We start from the raw sequence: 21493 nt of genomic DNA, 5'->3' as shown, positions 1-21493 counted from the left end.
CCTATATTGTTTGAATCTGGAACATGTCCTAGTGCTCTTAGACTAAATTGTACGCCGTTAATCGTTCCAAGCCTTGTAACACTTCTGGAACATTCACACTGTGTTCTAGAAATGTGTGTTACTATTCGAAAACACATAGTTTATAATATCTGGGACTATTATATACTAACGGGACTGGAAACCGTTACACCACTCAGTGTAATAATATGTTAGAACTAGACCTTACCTGCGCTATTTATCTATACGCCATATTGTTTTGTCAGTAACATCGTGCCGTATTCTTATAATTTCGGTAACAATTTTTTTTTATAGATTAATTAGAAATGATAATCCTTAATATAAACATGATTACTATAACTGTAATGATATATCTCGATCTTTGAAAGTTGTTATTGGCTTTTGATTCAGTATGGAGAACTGCTTTACTTTATAAATTATGTAAAATGGGAGTTGGCAAGTCTTTTTATAGAGTTATAAAACAACAATACTTACATACTAAATCATCTTTAAAATATAAAGATTATGTATCAGAATATTTTAATATTGCTAGAGGGGTTAAACAGGGAGACACACTAAGTCCCACTTTATTTAATGTCTTTATTAATGATATTGTAAAAAATTTTGAGGGAAATGATTCAAGTCCCCTTAAGCTTATAAATAGTAAGGTAGGATGCCTTCTTTTTGCGGATGATCTTTTAATCCTGTCAGAATCAAAAGAGGGTCTACAAAACAGTTTAAATAACGTCAAATTATATTGTAACAAATGGCAACTCTCTTTGAATACAAACAAAACTAAATCCATGATTTTTAGTCAGTCAAAACATAAAAGTGAAACATCACATATTTACTATGAGAATAAAGCCATAGAGAGTGTAACAGAATATTCATTTTTGGGAATGTTGATAAAATGTAATGGAAATTTATCACAAAGTACTTTAGAGCTGACAAAAAAAGCAAAAAAAGATTTTTTTGCAATAAAATCATATACTAAATCATTGAATAGTCTACCTATAAAAGTAGCAAATAATCTTTTTGATTCTTTAGTAAAACCAATTATGACCTATAATTCAGAAGTAACATATTTGGATACATATATTTCTTTTCATCGAGCCAAAAGCAGAGCCTTAACTTCAGGAAAAGAAATTAATCAACTTGATTTTATAGACAAAACCCCCATAGAAAATATGCATCTTAAATTTTGTAAATCTACTCTAGGGATAAGAAAAAATGCATCCAATTTAGGAACAAGAGTTGAATTAGGAAGATTGCCTATAGAATGCTTTATTAAAACACAAACCCTTTTATATTTAGCTAGACTATATAATAATAATATTAATCCATTGTTAAAGGAAGTTTTTTCTCTAGCACAGTCTCTAGATTTGACAGGAACTTACTCATGGTATACATATGCTAAAAATATTGTTAAAGAGACTAACGTTGACCTTAATATTCTTTCTACTTGTAAGGACATAAAAGATGTAAATAAAATAAAAAACGATATAAAGTTAAAAATGAAAAATAGATATGAAGATTTAATTCAAAATAAATTTCAAAACATCGATGATAAAAGTAAATTTTTTCTCTATAAAAAACTTAAAAAAGATTACAAACTAGAATATTATCTAAATACATCTAATTTTCAGATAAGGAGATTGATCACTAAATTTAGAATAAGTGATCACTCCCTCTTGATTGAAAAGGGGAGATATTTTAAAATCCCAAGAGAGGAACGTCTTTGCCATAAATGTAAAATACTAGAGGATGAGAAACATTGTTTACTATATTGTGAGTATAATAAAACTCTAAGAAATGACTTTTTTCATCACATATGTACAGAAAATAATAACTTTAATAATTAAAATGAAGAAGAAAAAATTCATTATTTACTAAATCCATCATCACCTTTACAAACAAATAAGTTAGGATCCTTCTTGAAACAGTCATTAGAACTGAGGGCAGGGGACTCTTAACAACTTGTTTGTTGTTATAAATTTTAATGCTGTTGATATTTTGTATGTTTAATATGTATGTATTTATGTGTATTGTGTTTATTGTATTAATATATGTTGGTCACAAACTGTAAAGTTTATATGACAATAAAATATTTGATTTGATTTGATTTGATTTGTTATTAATCACCAAATCCCGCCTTAAGTGTAAAAAAATAACATATAAAGATTGAATTTTCAGGATGAAAATAACGTGGAGACGAAGTGGAAAAAAGATCATTTATGAAGTTTCGCGGATTTTTTTTATTTGTCAAATTTAGACCTTTTTTCAAGTTTTATCGTATTATTTCTTTTTGTAATGCATTAGAATCAGAATAATAGTACTGTAGTTGAAGAGTTGCCACCGTCAATTGTAGATTTGACGGTGGCAAATGCAGTTTTACTACTGTTATTCCTTAATTTTAAGTTTTCATGGGTAAGAAGTCTCTTGCGTAATTGTCTCTTTTTATTTTGTTATTCATTGAAACTCTTTATATCAAAGGAGAAAAGGGGGAGGGTGAACACACAATTGACTGAATAATCAGATTTGTAAGATAAGATAAAGATAAAGATATTTTATTTCCTAATCATAGGGCTCATAACAAGCACATAAGGTAAAAATAAAACCCCTTTCTCGCCCACTCGCATACACTCACACATACAACTATCGTTCTGATTAAGGATGATTGATTTAACAGTACAACATGTAAATGAAAAATAAAATAAAGACTCAAATGAAATATTATATAAAGTCAACCGTCACAGCACGGGATTCGAACCGTTGCCCGGTTTGATTGCATTGATATCAGCATCGTGAGCGAGAGCCTTATCCCCACTGCTACCCGGGGTTAACATAATCAAATCGGCAAATCAAGCCATTTAAACTGTACTTTGAAAATGATAGAAATATATGAATTAGTTCATTAAAGGGGTGGGGGGGGGGTCTCAACACTTTCAGGTGCGTGAAGCTCATAGCTTAAGGATATGAGGAAAAGTAAATGTGTTTTTAAATCACAAGTCTACTACCAATAATTATGCACACTCTTGGACTGGCTCATATACAAAAATATGTAAATTTTAATACACTTAATTTTCTGATAAACTCGTGATTATACTAAATACATCAACACCAAATGATGTGAAAGCAGTTGTTTCTTTTATTAAAGAGTCATTAGAACTGAGGAAATGAGACCAATAACTGTTTTTATCATATCTATTATAATATTGTCTAGTTTTCATTATGGAGGCCCCTCATGGGGGGGTCCTAGTAATCACATAATCACCATTTTTTTGCCAATATAATCACATAATCATTAAATATTTGCTTATCTTTAGTAATCAAATAATCATAAACTAAAAATACAGTCCTAGGTAATCAAATAATCATGAAATATATGGCTTAATAATCAAATAATCATTAAAAAAACGGCCAAGTAATCACATAATCAAAATCCCATGAGGGCCCTCATTATGTTTATTTTGTTTATGTATTTGCCATAACCAAAATTGTTTTTTGTTTGTTTTGAAAATAAAGAATTAATTGATTATTTTTCATCAAAACGCAGCAGAAGTACAGTGAACGATAAATTCTTTATACGGTTATCTACTGACCCCCTACGGACCATAGAGGGTGAATAAAACCCATAGGGGATTCGGACTTTGAAAGTTCGGCCTCAACCCCTATGGATTTTACTAACCCTCTATGGATCCGTAGGGAGTGAGTAGCGAACCATATAACTTATAATATTGGAGAACACTAATTCCCTTAAAATGACAAGTGCTAAACGAGTCTTTTCAATTGATAAAGGTACCTTGGTCACGCTGTAAGTTTGACTCTGGCACATCCAGATGCCACATGCTTTCTCTCAGGCGTATGCGGTCACCTATTGTCTCGACCCCAAGTCTTTTCAGATCTTCATCCGTGAGAAAGTTGAAGCTATCATCTTCAATTTTTTCATCTAAGAATATTTGGTATAAAGTACTTAAATCTATTTTATATAACGACACTCTTAATTTAGCAGACGACATTTTGTTGCATGTCGGTGTCCAGGAAGAAAAGGTCCGTCAAAAATATCCGCGTTCGTTTTTTTCCGACAATTTCCGTGATTGACTTCCCGACTTTTACTACTATAGTATTAATGTATGGACTTTTTCATATTGGCCCTGTAACATGCCCGAGGTGTTAATAATGGCCAAGGATGGTTGTAATGGCCCTGAGGCAACGCCGAGGGCCATTACAACTGTCCGAGGCCATTATTAATATCAAGGGCATGTTACAGGGCCAATATGAAAAAGTCCATATATTGATACTTTTATTAACCAACTATAAAGGCATATCTTCATTCAAGAACAGTCTTCGAGTCTCGGATCCAAAATATTATACAGCTATCCACAAACTACAACAGGACCAATACAGAAAAGCCCGTTTCATAACATTTTTATTAAATTGTTTTAATTCTTCGATTAAACAAAGAGTAGGAAACTTACCGTGAAGAAGATACAGGAAATTTTTTTCATAGCTGAACTTCTACTTGTCTTTTCGCATTCAATTTCGCATGGAATTTTGGTCAACATTGTGACTGTCAGATGTAATTTCTGATTTCTCATCCAAGTACTTAATTTTATGCTATTAAAATTCATTTCATCTAGCAAATAAAAAGTAGCTGGGAAGAATAAATCAGACAGTTTAACTATTCTTTAGTCTGCAATCTGAGGATTGAACAACGGAAATGAAACAGTGATAATAATCGAAAGTCGTACTCGAAAAAGGCTGTGAAATATTTCCGTTTCAAGTCGTTACAAAACAATGTGAATGAACATCATTTAAACTTGTTTTTATGATATTAAGTTTTAAAGAAAATAAAAAAATGTCACACTTATTTAAAGAAATAAACGACATTTTGATTTAATCGATGTCCCGTTTCATCTGTTCATAATGCATGACTGTGGTTTCGTAATGCACGGGTGTGATTTCGTAATGCATGACTGATATTTCGTAATGCATGACTGAGATTTCGTAATGACTGGCTGTAGCAATTTTCCCGTTCATAATGACCAGATGTTGAAATTTTCCTTTTATAAAGCATGGGCATTTCTATACATATTGTAGTAAGTTGGTTAATAAATCATCATAATGATACAACCACTGAGCATAAAGTTGAACTAACCGAATATAATACCGATGCCTCTACTGAACATAATGAATAATCTACTGAATATAAATAAACCAGAACTACTGAAGGTATTACATAATGTACTGCAAATAATATTGAATCTACTGAATATAATGTCGAAAGTACTGAACATAATGAAAAATGTACTGAATATAACGTCAGAAGTACCGAACATAATTTAAATACTACTGCATATAATAATGTAACTACTGAACATAATAACCAAAGCACCGAATATAATGTAAAAACTACTAAACATAATGTAATAACTACTGAACATAATAGGATATCTACTGAACATAATATACATACTACTGAAATGCATGAAGCACCGAACATATTAAACAATCAACATCAGAAGACAGTCATGGCGTTCCATAGATTGTGCTTGATGTTAATATGATGAAGACATATTCTTTCAATCAGTTTAATTGAGGTTTGAAGCTGGCATGTCAGTAACTGCTAGTAGTCTTTTGTTATTTATGTATTATTGTCATTTTGTTTATTTTCTTTTTACGTATTCTGACATCGGACTCTGACTTCTCTTAAACTGAGTTTTACTATGCGTATTGTTGTTCGGTTGTTTTTCTGCATTGGCTAGAGGTATAGAGGATGGGTTAAGATCTAAAAAAAAACATGTTTAACCCCGCCGCATTTTTGCCCCTGTCCCAAGTCATGAGCCTCTGGCATTTGTTAGTCTTGTATGGTTTTATATTTTAGTTTCTTGTGTGTAATTCGGAGTTAAGTTTGACGTCCATTATTACTAAACTAGTATACATATGTGTTTAGTGCAAGCCGATGGACGCCTTCGGATACGGGAGTTTCTCGTTGCATTGAAGACCTACTGATGGCTTCGGCTGTTGTTTGCTCTATGGTCGGGTTGTTGTCTTTTTGACATATTCCCCATTTCCGGGCTCAACTTTATTAAAATAAGTTAGGACTGCTAAGTTGATTTAACCCTACCTCATGTCCTATACCCATTTATCTATGATATTATTAAGAGATGTTCGACAAGAATGATCTTGTGCAAACCCAGACTGTACTTGGTTTCTTTTTAGATAGTTATACAAATGGTTTGAAATGTTTTACTTGGCTGTTAGTTTTCATGTTGGAATGGTTTTATATTTGTTATTTCAGGGCCTTTTACGGCTGCCTGTACGGTGTGGGCTCATTGTTAAAGGCCATGTACAGAAAATGGTGTTGATCTAAATTTAAACGATGCATACCATATTACAGTTCGGAAGAATAGCATTAACATCCACTGAAAAATAGATTAATATAACCTAAAAGAACTGTAAAATGGCTACCAGTTTATGTTTCTATGTATTTCTTAGCGAGAATTGAATGTTAGCTGTAAAAACTATGCAATTCTAACATTGAAGAATAATGTGATTACATTCCTATAGAATTTACCGGCGACAGTTAATTTTTGCTTTAACTAACGTATAAATCGTATTTGGTTGATTTAAACAATTGACCAATTATCTAATTAGTGTTCTTTGTTTACGGATTGTTTTTTATATAGGGAAGGGGAATTTTTGTTGCAGCGCTCATTTTTTAAAATCTTATCATTAATTCATCCAGTCAGAGTTTGAAGTGTTAAAAAAACCTTTTTTCAGAAGATGTCGCGCACTTCAACTGAAATAATACAAAAATATGATGCTTAAAGTAATAATACAACAGAAAAAAAATCAAGTAGTTTGTCAAAGATCCATTGGATTACTTCCCGTAGCTCATATCTTTGACAAAATCGGGGTATTTCCAACATATTTGGATCAGCTTAAACACTGTATGTAGTATAGTAAAACACTGAAATAAACTGAAAGCATTCTCAAACTTCTCAACCTGTTGAGATACAAAAAAATATGTCACGTAAAATTATCATTACAAGAAAATATGTCAAGCATAAAAAAGAGATAATACTTTGTTGTTTTTAGAAAAACAAAGATCTATGGTCGTATTAAAGAATTCCTAGATAACTACAGTTCAGTATGTTACATATTTTATACACTAAAGTCAAAGGTCTTTAAATTTTCAAAACCTTCCCTCGCTATAAGTAGTGAGATGTTATGCAAGTTAAAAAGTAGACGTCATTGTATCTGATGTACATTTATTACAATTTTAATTATTAGATGTAATCATCCAATTCAATAATTTAACAAATTGATGTATAGAACTGATCTTGCTGATCATCATAAAGTTTTTCTGTCTCCATGGTCCCTATTATAATTTTCAAAACAGTAGGCAAACACGAAAATAAATGGTAAAAACCATTTAAGGGCAATAAATCCTAAATCAAATGGGAAATGAGTCTTTTGGACACAGATAATGACTCCGCTTGCATTTACCTTTAGAAAGGGACATAACTTAAGAACGACAAAAGTGACACTACCTAAATTTGTACTTGATCGAACTTCTGTTATTATAAGCATTGTGTATAAGTTTCATAAAATTTGCTTGAGACGAACTTAAGTTAGAAAACAAAAACGATAAAGTCAGCATTTTTCCTATTTATTAAGAGGCATAACTGGAAAAGTGAGGCCACCAATTTGACCTGTGGTTTGTAGTAATACACATTGCACATTTCATACCATTTTTTTTAAAAGTAAAAGAACAGAAATAAAAAAATCAACAGTTTCTGCAAAGGGACATAACTCTAGAACAGTAAAAGTGACGCCACCAAAATTCAGAATTGTTCTGGGTTATGTGGTAATAAGCATTGTGTTCAAGTTTAATAACATTGGTTTGAAGCAAACTATAGTTAGAGAATGGAAACCAATTTTGGGACATCATCTGACCGTTTGGACATGTATGGGCAATCGGTAGAGCTCAACATCCTGCTGTTGTCAGATTTCTTCATTTTTAGTGGTTTTCAAAATAATAGACAAAACTTAAATTTTACCCCATATATTCTATTTCCGGCGTGTTGTTCATCTTGGTTGGTAGGCGAGTTAATTAGACATATTTTTTTAATGAGATACCCTAATGATGAGTGTTGCCAAGTTTATTTAAATTTGGCCCAGTAACTTTAGAGGATTTTTTTGGTAAAAGTTAACGGTCAACAACGACGACCACGACGGACGCCGGACGCCAAGTGATTAGAAAAGCCTTTTTGGTCAATAGAGCCAGATGGGCTAAAAATAAATCAGTTCGTTTTTTTTATGAAAAAAAATAAAAGCATTGCATGTTTTATTGCATTCAGTATATGTTATAAATAATGTTATATGCATAATTTGAAATTTGAGCTATGGAATACTTCTTACACACTATTAAACACAAAACGCAAAAAATCATAAATATGCACGATACCACTAAAAATTATAACAGTACAGACAATACTATTAGATTTAAAAATAACTTGCAACTTAACGCCGACACCTGAAAATTATAAAACCTGTTGTATCCCCCTAGTTCATGAAGCAATATATCGGTTTGCAAAATTTGTATAAAAGTGACACCTAACATCAACGCATCCCAAAATCAATCCAAATTACGATAGCAAAACAAAATTACACAAAAGATTCCGTATGCATAATGAAATTGTTAATATGGCAGTATTCAAGTCAAAAAAGTGAATTAAGAAATAGAAAATGATTTTTTACTATGACACTATATCCCGTATTTCTGAATTCTACATTCTCTGTGTTTTATAACAAATATTCAAATCAATATAAGAAAAAAATTAATACTCTGAAATCTTTATCTTTATAGATTTATTAATTTTGGAGGATAAATAAGTTGGTGTTTCTAACTATTTTTAACATTAATTCCTTATTTTAATTTATGGACGACTTGAATACCAAAAACATATAGAAAACTTGAGTTACCATAATTTGTCTTTTGTAAATTTTCACTGGACCTTTGATATTATTCATCCCCTGACTATAGCTAAAACTAGTCGAATGTACCCCAATGCCCATTAGAGGGATAACGGAGGACCTAAATATCAAAATACGCGTGAAAATTAATGAATCGCCAATTTTGAATAATAGAATTGACATTTTGAATGATGGAATGGACTGCTGTGACCCTTCTTTCCCTAATTACGGATATACCTTATACCTCAGTCAGAATCTTATCAATAAAGGAACAGAAAGTTTATAGTCATTATGTTTCGTACAACATATTATAGGAGTAAGGGAGAACCTAAATGTCGAAATACGCGTGAACATTATGAAATAGCTTTTTTTGATAATGGTATGGACTGCTGCGACGCGCTATCCTCTATAAAAGAAAATTTGATACACTATTCATGCTATTGGAAAGCGTTTTGACAGAAGAAAAAATTGTTATCAACAATATGGGCTGGAATGCCCATTAGAGGAATAACGGAGGACCTAAATGCCAATATACGCGTGAAATTTTTTTCTGTTCTTTTCCATTAATCTTTCATGCAATTCACATGAATATTCAAATGACCTGTTTTCCCATGAATCATCGTCATCTGTTGTTGGTATGCACGATTGTGTAACCATGTAAGTTATAGTATCACATTCACTAAAGGTAATTATGATATCAAAACTGCACCCGACTTTATAAAAAATATCATTTCTTAAAGTCTCTCATAGATTGAAAAAGAACTCTTTGGATTTTTGTAATTTTCTGGTTTGTTGTTCCAGAAATACGGGACTTTATTTGTGAGATGTAAGTACAAAACAATTAAGTCATGTACTAGCAAGTAGTATGCATGCTTGGATCAACTCACAAAGCACTATTTACTGGTAACGTGATTGGTGATTGTAAGAAAAAGACGACTCGCTTGTGATTTACATAAAAATGATGGTCTGTCATTTCAGAGTTATTGGGACTTTGACAACATATGTTTACGTCTAAGGGTATCGTCGTTTTTCTTCAGAGTCATTTGACTTTCTTCTGATCTTATGTCTACAAAATATTGTATTAAACGATCCCTTGAGTTTTTTTGTGCCGAATAAAAAAAAAGTTGTATTTTTATGACTTTTACCTGGTATTATTATTTTTAATGCAGCCACACTTCTAAAATTATGTCTATGAAAAGTTTATAACAAAAATAAAACGTACTTCGAATCCCAGAACGAACCCAATATTGTGAATTAAAAAAAAGGAGATGTGGTATGATTGCAAATGAGACAACTCTCCATAAGATACCAAAAATGACACATAAATTAACAACAGTTTTCTCTCGGTCACCGTAGGGCCTTCAACAATTAGCAAAGCCCATTCCGCATATACAGAGAGCTATAAAAGGCCCCGCAATGACAATGTAAAACAATTCAAATGAGAAAGCTAACAGCCTAATTTATGTTTAAAAAATTGATTGTGAGATGTTTTTTGTTCTTTGCTGCTTTGTTTGTAATTAAAACTGATATCATCAGTACACGACTCAATAGGTGACTGCTTCTTTTACCATAACATCATTTACAAATGAATCCGTTTTGAACAGCTGCGGTCATTTCATATACAGAATGTTGATACAATTAAACGAGAGCATTTTGTATACTAAGTATTCTGCTTGGTAAAACGAATGATCTCTGGGACATTTTAATTCAAGTTAATAATTAGGAAGTCTTAAAACGAATGATTTTCCTTTTTAAACATACTATAAGTTATTTTCTTTCCAAAATATACAGTAACATGTTTCATTTTTCATTTCATGATTTTAAAAGATTTTATTTGGGTATAAAACATGAAAGTTGTCTAAGTCAATCCCTATCCATTGAGGGAAATGAAATAAGATAATGAGTATTTTATTAAAGCTATATTGAAATCTGAAAATACAACAAAAACATAAAGTTGTTCAGAGCCTGTAATTTGATCTTGTTAAAACCTCGATTTGTCAATTTATGGTAAATTTTGATACTAGGATAAACATGACCACTTCCACTAATAAGTTTGAATTTGATGTTGCTTCTACCTGCAAAGACAATTGCCTTTTTTTCAAACAACAACAACAATACTATATAATTACATGGTTACAAAGTAAGTCTTTATCTACTATTAAACCTCTCACTAGATAAGTCAGTTCAATATTTTTTCTTTCATATAGATACTCGAAAGAAGGTCATTTTTGTATAAAATAAATAGAAAATGCCATAATAAAGATCCTTGGGGACACCTTACTTGATAGACAGTTTTTAGGACTAAGCATTACAAACTTGTCGTAATTTGTCAAAATAGGTTTGGGAAAAAGTTACATCTGCATTTGCAAACTATTAAATTTTAAATTGCTTTACAGAGAATATTATGATCTTCTAGATCGACATTAAAAGTTTTCTGAAAATTCCACAGAACTGCATAGTTAATGTTACTATCATTCATGTCCTATACTCATTTATATGTGATATTGATAAGGACAGTTTAACATGTTTGACAACAGTAATTTTGGGGCATTTTATAGGTTGCTGTTTGGTATGAGCCAAGGCTCCGTGTTGAAGGCTGAAATTTGACCTATAATTGTTTACTTTCTACAATTTGAGACATCTTCTTATAATTTTTTTCTAAAAGTTATGTTTAAACAGAAGGAACGGAAATTGGTTTAATGAAAAAAGGCTCCCATTCAAAGAAGAAATTAAATAAAAAGTATACTATTCAACAGATCAACTTATTGTTATACTTTCTGCTGTCTATTCATGTTGTAAGATTGGATGAGTGCTGAATCGAAAGTAGATAAATATAACATGTAACAGATGTGTTGTACTTAAAATACATTATGTGCCTCCATTTAGTACTCCTTCTTTTATGAAATAAATATTTTGAAATTTAAATTTCGATAGTGAAGAGTTTTTCAAATAATACCTGTATGCGAAAAAGTCATACGATACGATTTAAAGTGAAGTTTTTATCTCTATCTAATCAATATCGTTGAACTGATCTTTAGGCTTTATACTTAAGGAAATTTCATTATCTATAGGTCATGGAAAGACAGACTTTAAAGGGTTTTAGATTACACATTACTAAAGAATACACTTTGTTTATCTAGTTACAACGAAGAAGGAAGTAAAACACGTGACATTTTGTTGATTATTTCACTGTAAAAATGGCGACATCAGGGAAATCCACAAGTATTAGAAAAGCACAAGTGCCTGTTTTATGCTATTTCTGCAAAGGACAAGAAATCAAATGGAAATGTGAAGAATGCAATGTTCGAATGTGTAACTCCTGTAAAGTTACCGTACACCAAGGACTTCCGTCTACACAAGATCATGACGTTGTTCCTATTCAGGATATTAGTAAGTCATCACCAGGTACCCAGGAGGTAACGTCTGTAGTCATTTCGTCAGTTTTCAATTCATACACAACTACTTTACCTGCTGTTCATATCTTACTTTGCTCGGATGATGATTTACTCTACTTTATCTTTAATGATACAACAACAGACAAATACCAATTTGTCAAAGGGAAACTATTAAAATCCTCAATAAAAATATTGCAGACGTGCAAGCTGAATATATTTGACATGGCAGTAAATCAAGACGGTGAAATATTTTTTCAAGATTTTGATAACAACAAAATACAACTGTTATCTTTTGCGGGTGAAATTAAGTCTGTGCTAGATACTTCTCCAATGATGGCTCTAGCCGTTCATGTTAACAAAGAGAATGAAGTTATAGTTGGATTAAGAGAATCAGGACCACCGTTTCCAGTCCAGAAATTTTCAGTCAGACAAGTTATAATTTTCGATAGAGATTATCAACGGAAAGTTACATTAGAATTTGACAAAAAAGGGAATAAATTGTTCAGTTACGCATTAAGCATTCGTACGAATTCTAAAAATGTTATCTATGTTATTGATCGTTTAAACGATGCCAACCATGGTAGATTAGTAGCTGTAGATAGATATGGCCGCTTGAGATTCACGTACGCCGGACCAAACGATTTAGGAACAATTATGCCACTGGGACTTACTATTACACCAAGTGATAACATTGTAGTTGCAGACTACGATGCACTACATGTTATAAATTCGAAAGGAGATTTACTTGGACTGCAGTTCATTTTCGAAGACTTGGGCATCTATCATCCATGTAGTTTATGCTTTGACACTGAGGGATATTTATTGATTGGATGTGGTGCAGAAAAAGATGAGGACTACGGAAAAATCCATGTTGTTAAAATGGTAGACAGTCTTGTGTAAAATGTGTTGCGACAATAGCTGACGTGTAAATAGCGACAAAGACATGTTTTTAATAAAACAATTTTAAAGCAGTTTTTTCATGTTTTCTCAAACTCCCAAAATAATTGCACTTAATCAACTCCCCAAAATCCAGATGGTTCGGATATACTGATATGAACACACTATTGTAATAGCTGTGAACTAATCCAATCATTGTTTTGTCAAACTATTAGACGTAATAAATATGTTTAAATTTTAACAACTACACCTAAATTATGTTCATATTCATGTGCGGTTTTAAATTAAGAACAATATTAAATGCAATGCAATTTTCGTGTTTTTTGGTTATTCTATTTATGAAATACTTCTGTTGTCTTTATTCCTGACTTGGGACCTGCACATATATCTAGCATGTGTCAGAATGAAATTTGTTTGTTGGTGCGAAGCCCTCCCCTTTTGGACAGTGATGTAACGATACAACATAAGATCGAATTATGAAAAAAATCAGTTGGAAAAGGCTTAATTCATCAGAATGATACAAATAAAAGAATATCTGACAAACACGCAGAGAGACCATGGCATACAAACAAAAAGACACACTATGCAGACCGAGAAGTACTTGGAGTTACTGACAAATTGAAACAAATGCTAATTCTGTCTCTGTCATTTCTTTTGGAAGCTCAAAGTTTGAAGTTATTTGAAAGTACTGGCGAATACAATAATGCTATGATTTTTCTCATTTTCTCTTTTATGAAACTGCATCATATATAGATTTTTTTTAACCGAGAAGTAATCAATAACAGTTATCTTTTTTTCAATGATAAGGCTTAGACAAATATTTATGCAAGTGATAGAAAAAACGCAATTTAAAACAGAATTAAGCTGAAATGATAACGAAATGTAAGATAAAGAGGAAACTGATGCTCAATGTGCTCGTGTAATAATGTATCAATAAGGAGATATGGTATGACAGCCGTCGAGACAATAAACCAACAGACGAGGTTATTAACTACTACAGGTCATTGTTGGGCTTTCATGAATTCGCAAAACCAATACAATACAGCAAGCTCTTAAAAGCACATGCCAAGATGTTAAACAATGAAATAAAATTTAAATATTGATGTGTAAACAATAAACAAAAACAAATATTAAAGACGACAGCAACAACCACTACTCGATTACAGAATCCAGAATTTTGGTAAACCCGCTCGCCTATTAGTAAATATTGTAGCAGGGTAAACATTCAAAACAAAAAATATTTTCTTATCCCGAGTTTCGATGTCTGTCTTACAGTATAAAATTGAGAACGGAAATAGGGACTATTTCAAAGAGACAACACCCCGATCAAAGATCAGATAACAACAGCCACATGACACTAATGTGAATTCAACACAGCGAGATAAATCTTGCATCTAGATGTGGGCCTTAGCTGGCTTCTAAATAATCATGTTTACTAGCATATGAAATATATGAAAAGAATATAACCCGTAGCATGCCTACAACTGGTTTTAGATAAAATATGTTTATTTACGATGCAAAGACCCTATGAGTTAATCAATATTACTACCAAAGTATGCAGTGCCATAATTTCATCACTTCTGAATATGTCTGTTTAAAGGTTGGGTTAGGTTTTGAGATGAATGCCGACATTTTTATGGTTTGTAAAGAATATTACCATAAAAAATGGATGTGATATACATGAACATATAAGATGTTTGCATATTGATTTATTTTGCTATTAAACAAATATGTCCTTGTGCTGATAATACAATTTATTACAAACAAATGTTTTTGAAAATAGTAAGAAAAGTTCATACAAAATAAAATTGCTTGTATAGTATGTAAATTTTGCGTTTATTTTTATCGCATAGTAAACATTTTAAACATTCGAATACTTACCTACTTAAATAAAGTTCGAAATTCATAAATCGATTGAGAGAAAAAACAAATCCTGGTTACAAACTAAAACTGAGGGAAACACATTTAATACAAGAGGAGAACTACGACACACTTTTATTGTGTTAAAATTAGATTGTTAGGCAAACTTCAATTTTATGTGTGTAATTGAATTAATCTTTGTACTGATTAACATGATTAATCCAAACCACTCTAATAGATTTGTATGTTATGCGTTGCTATTTATCGACACTAATATATACAACTCGTCTAAACATCAACCCAATTTATTTTACAGATCAGCTAAATTATCTATAGAAAAGGATTCTACAAATTAATAATAAATAATAAATACAGTATTTATAGAGCGCATTATATAATAACAAAAATTACTCTAAGCGATTCACATTTAAACATATATAAAATACAAAAATACATAAAACATAGATTACAAAGCACTATCTTTAAAGAATCAAACAAGCATATAAAAATTTATAAGATACTTAAAAAAAAGAAATGAAGAAATAAAAGAAATGAAAAAATGCATGTACCCTAAAATATACAAAACTGTCTAAAACTAATGCAGTCAATTAAAGGTATATAAAATCAGAAGAAATCAAGAAATCCTTAAAAGCAGTCCGGAATAAATTAGTCTTGAGTTGCTTTTTAAAAACATCTAAAAAATTTACACTCCGTAAAGACGATGGCAAATTGTTCTAGAGTGTAGGTGCAGCCTTGTCAAAACGCCTCTCACCGTAGCTTTTCGTTCGAACGTCATTTGGAGGATGTAGGAGCATACTATTTTCCGACCTGAGGGATCTGCTTGGCTTGTATGGCGTAATTAAATTTTAAAGGTAACTAGGAGCCTTGCCATGCTGTGCTTTGTACACATATAAAAGAAGTTTATTTTGGTAACGGTAATGTATGGGTAGCCAGTGTAACGATATTAAAACAGGCGTAATTGAGTCAAATTTCCTTTTTCGAGTTATCGAACGTGCTGCTGTGTTTTGGACCCGCTGCAATTTACTGATAATGTTGGTGTTAGTACCGTACAACAATGCATTGCCATAGTCCAGTCTTGATGTAACTAGGGAGCACACTAGTGTTTTACATGCTTCAACTGAAATTAAAGATCGAATTCGACCAATATTCCGAATTTGGTAAAAACAAGCCTTAGTGATCGCACTCGCTTGATGTTCCATACTGATGGTTTTATCAAAGTACATTCCCAGATTTTTCACACAAAAAACGTCGCTTAACACTGTTCCATCAAATGTCAGACGAAAATCTGAAAGATGCTTCAATTGATGTTTTGGTGCAAATATTATTAATTCTGTCTTGTCTTCATTAAGTTTAAGCATGTTGGCACTCATCCAATCACCAATATCAGACAAACATTTTTCTAGGCGTTTGGATAGATCGCACCAGTCTCCTTTCGGTCTTATGATGTGATAAACCTGAGTATTGTCTGCGTACGAATGGTATGACATTCCGTGGCCCCTACAAATTTCGCCTACTGGTTTTGCAAAAATACAATATAGTTTCGGCCCTAAGACCGAGCCCTGTGGTACACCAAAATCGAGTTTGATATCGTCAGATTGTACTGATCCTGAGCAACACGTTGAGTCCTGTTCATAAGATACGATTGTAACCATAGCAAAGCAGCTCCGGTAACGCCAAAAAAATATTCCAAACGATCAAAAAGAATCTGATGGTCGATGGTATCAAAAGCGGCCGATAGATCGAGCATCAGCAAAACGGCACAACAGTTATGATCTTGTGCATAGGCAATATCGCGATGAACACGTAAGAGAGCAGTTTCCGTGGAATGACATGTACGGTAGGCTGACTGAACACTATCATGTAGAGAATGTGAACTCAGGTGATTTTCCAGTCGAATATCGACAACCTTTTCCAGTGTCTTTGAAATGAAAGGCAAGTTGGAGACTGGTCGGTAGTTTTTGAGCACCTCTTTATCTAGACTTGGTTTCTTAAGTAATGGTCTCACAACAGCTTGCAATTGTTTGAACGACAGTGGTAAAAATTGTTCTGATAGCGACCTGTTGACTATATCTGTGATTGACGGCAACAAATGATCCACACAAGGCTTAAGAAGTTTTCTTGGTAACGGATCAAGTTCGCAAGACTTTGTTGGAGCAGCTAAGATAATTTTACGAAGTTCGTCATTTGAAACTGGCGACAACGATCTTAATGGTTCACCTTCGAATTTTATATCAGCTCTCATTGTATCACGGTTGTAACTTGATGCATCATTCTTAGCCGTGAGATTGTCACGAATGGCACTTATTTTTCGAAAAAAGAAATTTACAAAATTTGTCAGCCAGAACTTTTTCATCATTATGCGAAGGTAGTTTGATGTCTCGCCTATTGCCCATTAAGTAATTTTCAAACGATGCAAATGCATTTGATCATGTTCTATCTCGGATATTTTTGCAAAAAAATAGTCCTTCTTGGATTTAAGGAGAATCTTGCTTGCTTTCAGACAGGAATCTTGAAATATTTGACGATGAACTGTCAAATTCGATTTCCGCATTCGTCGTTCTGCTTTTCGACGGTCTCTCTTAGCTAAGCGGAGTTCGTCTGTATACCACTCAGTGTTAGGACGCATTATGATGTTCCTCGATTTTAATGGTGCATGCCTATCGATGATTAAACTAAGCTCAGTGTTATACAGGTTTACCTTATTTTCAACCGACCCTGCACGATTTAGAACTATTTTAGTGGTGCTCAAATCTTGTATGAAGTCAGTTGTTTTGATGTCACTAAATTTGCGATAAGACACGGTATGTCGTAGTTTCGGGGGCTTTGAGATCTTCAATGATGTAAACAAAGCAAGGTGATCACCAGAAAGATTACCGTTCTGATCGAAAAGACATGGGTCCTTAATGAATGGAGATGTTTGCACAATTATGCTGTTGTCTCTTGTTATAACGACATCAAGTGTGTGACCCTTATTGTGTGTTGGTCCTTGGACATGTTGTACCAGTCCATGGTCGAGAAGAGTTTCATTTAATTTTCGAGTATCGCTCGCATTCACATTATCCAGGTGAAAGTTAAGATCGCCCGTAATAAGCAACTCGTTTGGTATGACAACAAGTCGATCTAGGAACTCGGACCATTCCTCAAAGAATGTGGTGTTTTTCAGTTATTTGTCCGAGATGGAGGAGGACGGTAGATGATGCATAGTCGGAAATGTTGTGATTTAACTACCACATCGCATTCTAGCAATTCAAAATGTGTGAATGTTTGTACGTGTTTAGACCGCTTAATTTCAATATTTGATTTGTGGATAACGGCTACACCACCACCTGTCTTTCCTGTTCTCGAAATTTGGTGAATACTGTATCCATTTGGAGTAATTTCGGAGATAACTTGTTTGTCAATTGAAGTACCTAGCCAGGTTTCAGTCAGTGCTAGTATATCTGCATCATTTGAAAGCATAAAATCACAGACCGAAGTCGATTTGTTCTTTACGGATCTTGCGTTTAGTGAAATGAGAGAAATTCTATCAATAATTTGACTGATAGCTGTTCGCGGAATCTTTCGAAGATATGATGTATCACGGGCGAACGTTTCATGAGTGTCCTCGTCTGATCTATGTAGAATGAGAGTCTTAATCGGATGTGTATCGATACTATTAACAGTTAAGATAGATGAACATTGTGGTGTTATATGTATCAAATTGTTATGGGAAATAGTTCCTCTGAAGGAATGATAATCACACGGAACCCTGTTTGATGTCACAACAGTGCGGATCGGTCGGGAAAAATTTTTCCGGCTTTTGTCCCCCGTCTCGTCTTTTGGGTAGATTTCACGATGGACGTACTGTATTTTGAAATATTTTGACACGTAATCCACGGATGGCTGAATACTTGAGCCGTAGATAAAAATAGCCTGACATGTTGTAATGAGTTCATGGCTGATTGATCACAATAAAAGTTTGTTGACAACATGTAAATGGTCTCTAATAATGTTATTTCTTGCTGAATTGTTTAAATAAAACATTCATTGATGGAATATAACACTATTTACGATAGAGTCCAAATTTGGGAAGAAACAATGTCTGGAAGTCACTTCAAAGGCAGATATATCACTTACGATGTGGGAGCTGCCATTAGCGCTAACCACTCATAACATCATAATGGTAATGTAAGATACAGTCACTGAAAATATTTATATTTATAGGTACGCCTGAGCCAGTGACAACTCTACAACAGATTTACCAATCGGATCACCAGCAGTGATGGTGATACATGGCTGTGTACATTATGTATATACAACTCGTCTAAACATCAACCTAACAATGTTAGATCTGTAAATTTGCTTTCGCAAATTTTTTGTTCTTCCCTCGCCGGGATTCGAACCAATGCTACTGAAATATCGTGACACCAAATCGCCTGCACTGTAGCTGTCCCGCTAGACCACACGACCACCTGGGCTTCATAAAAATGAAGCTTTCGGTGGCCGAGTGTTACCTTTCAACATCAGTTTTAATCTAGCGTCGTACTACAGTACATGATATATAAGGCATGGAGATTTTATTTTTACAGATCAGCTAAATTATCTATAGTAAAGGATCCTACAAATTAATGTAAGATACAGTCACAGAAAATAATTATTTTTATAAGTACGTCTGAGCCAGTGACAACTCTACAACATATTTATCAATCGGATCACCAGCAGTGATAGTGATACATGACTGTGTACATAATGTATATACAATTCGTCTAAACATCAACCCAACAATGTTAGATCTGTAAATTTGCTTTCGCAAATTGTTTGTTCTTCCCTCACCGGGATATGAAACCATGCTACTGAGATATCGTGACACCAAATCGCGTGCACTGTAGAAAATTAACGGTACCAATTTTCTTGCACCAGATAGCCGTCCCGCTAGACCACACGACCACCTGGGCTACATAAAAATGAAGCTTTCGGTGGCCGAGTGTTACCTTTCCACGTCAGTTTTAATCTAGCGTCGTACTAAAGTACATGATATATAAGGCATGGCATATATATGTGTTTTAATTCAGCATAAACTTTTAATCAAACAGAAAAAAATTAGTCCAGAAAAAAAATTAAGAAAAAAATTGGACTATTATATTTCCCTCCATGTTTTGACATGCACCGGAAACTAGAGTTGTAATCAATACTGGTACCGTTAGTACAAACACTTAGTTAGGTCTAAAACAAAATAACATTCAAATGTATGTCAGAAATTCACAAAAAATAGTGATTCTTACTTTTTATAGCTGTTGAATGTCAAAATACCACGTAGCTAATGTAGTTACCCAGTAAAAAGAACACATTTGGTGTGTGTTAAGCCATGTATGAATATAACACCTCTTTAGTATAAGACGTGCACATAAGATTATCACCATGAAGTTACAATCGTATATAGCTAATGACACATGTTTACAAATCATATTTCAGACCAGAACTCCCACCAAAAATCGAATACAGGGATTTTAAGCTTAAATGAAAGGGGTTAATACAAGATTATTTAATACTCATTCGCGCTTATACTTCTTAGAGGTTTTTTTTTTAAGGTTACATATAATGTTGATCATCTTATTTTTCTCTCTCTTAAATAAAAGTAATCTGGTTTTGAATCAAGAAATTGAAAAATAACATATTAACTGATTCACATGTTACATGTTAATCAAAATATCTAAAGCATGTAACATTAATCTGCCAAAATTTTTATACGTATTTACCACAATCTATTGGGTTATATATTCCTTTAAGAACGCAAAAAAGTGATTTAGTAGGTTGACGAGGAAGATTTAACTTAAAAAGGGGATAAGTTTGCGTTGAAAAAGAGCGTCGGGTATTAAGTTGTTCATAAACAAGTGCATTCAGCTTCATGGATTTTATGAGTGTATGCATTGAGAAATACAGGACTCACAGACAGGATTTGCTAAAATATATGCGGGATTTTATTTGAGCTGCAAGGAGATCGAAACTAGGGGCTCTTAAGAGCCTGTGTCGCTCACCTTGGTCTTTGTGCATATTAAACAAAGGACACAGATGGATTCATGACAAAATTGTGTTTTGGTGATGTGTTTGAAGTTCTTACTTTACTGAACGTTCTTGCTACCTAAATTATCTCTATCTATAATGAACTTTGCCCATTAGTAACAGAGGAAATTATTTTGTAAAATTTGCCAAATTAATGAAAATTGTTAAAAATTGTCTATAAAAGGCAATTACTCTTTAAGGGGCCAACTGACCATTTTGGTCATGTTGACTTGTTTGTAGATCTTACTTTGCTGAACATTATTGCTGTTTACAGTTTATCTCTATCTATAATAGTATTCAAG

Source organism: Mytilus edulis, chromosome 1, assembly GCF_963676685.1.
Source record: "Mytilus edulis chromosome 1, xbMytEdul2.2, whole genome shotgun sequence".
Taxonomy (NCBI): Eukaryota; Metazoa; Mollusca; class Bivalvia; order Mytilida; family Mytilidae; genus Mytilus; species Mytilus edulis.
Note: the sequence above shows the minus strand (reverse complement) of the source record.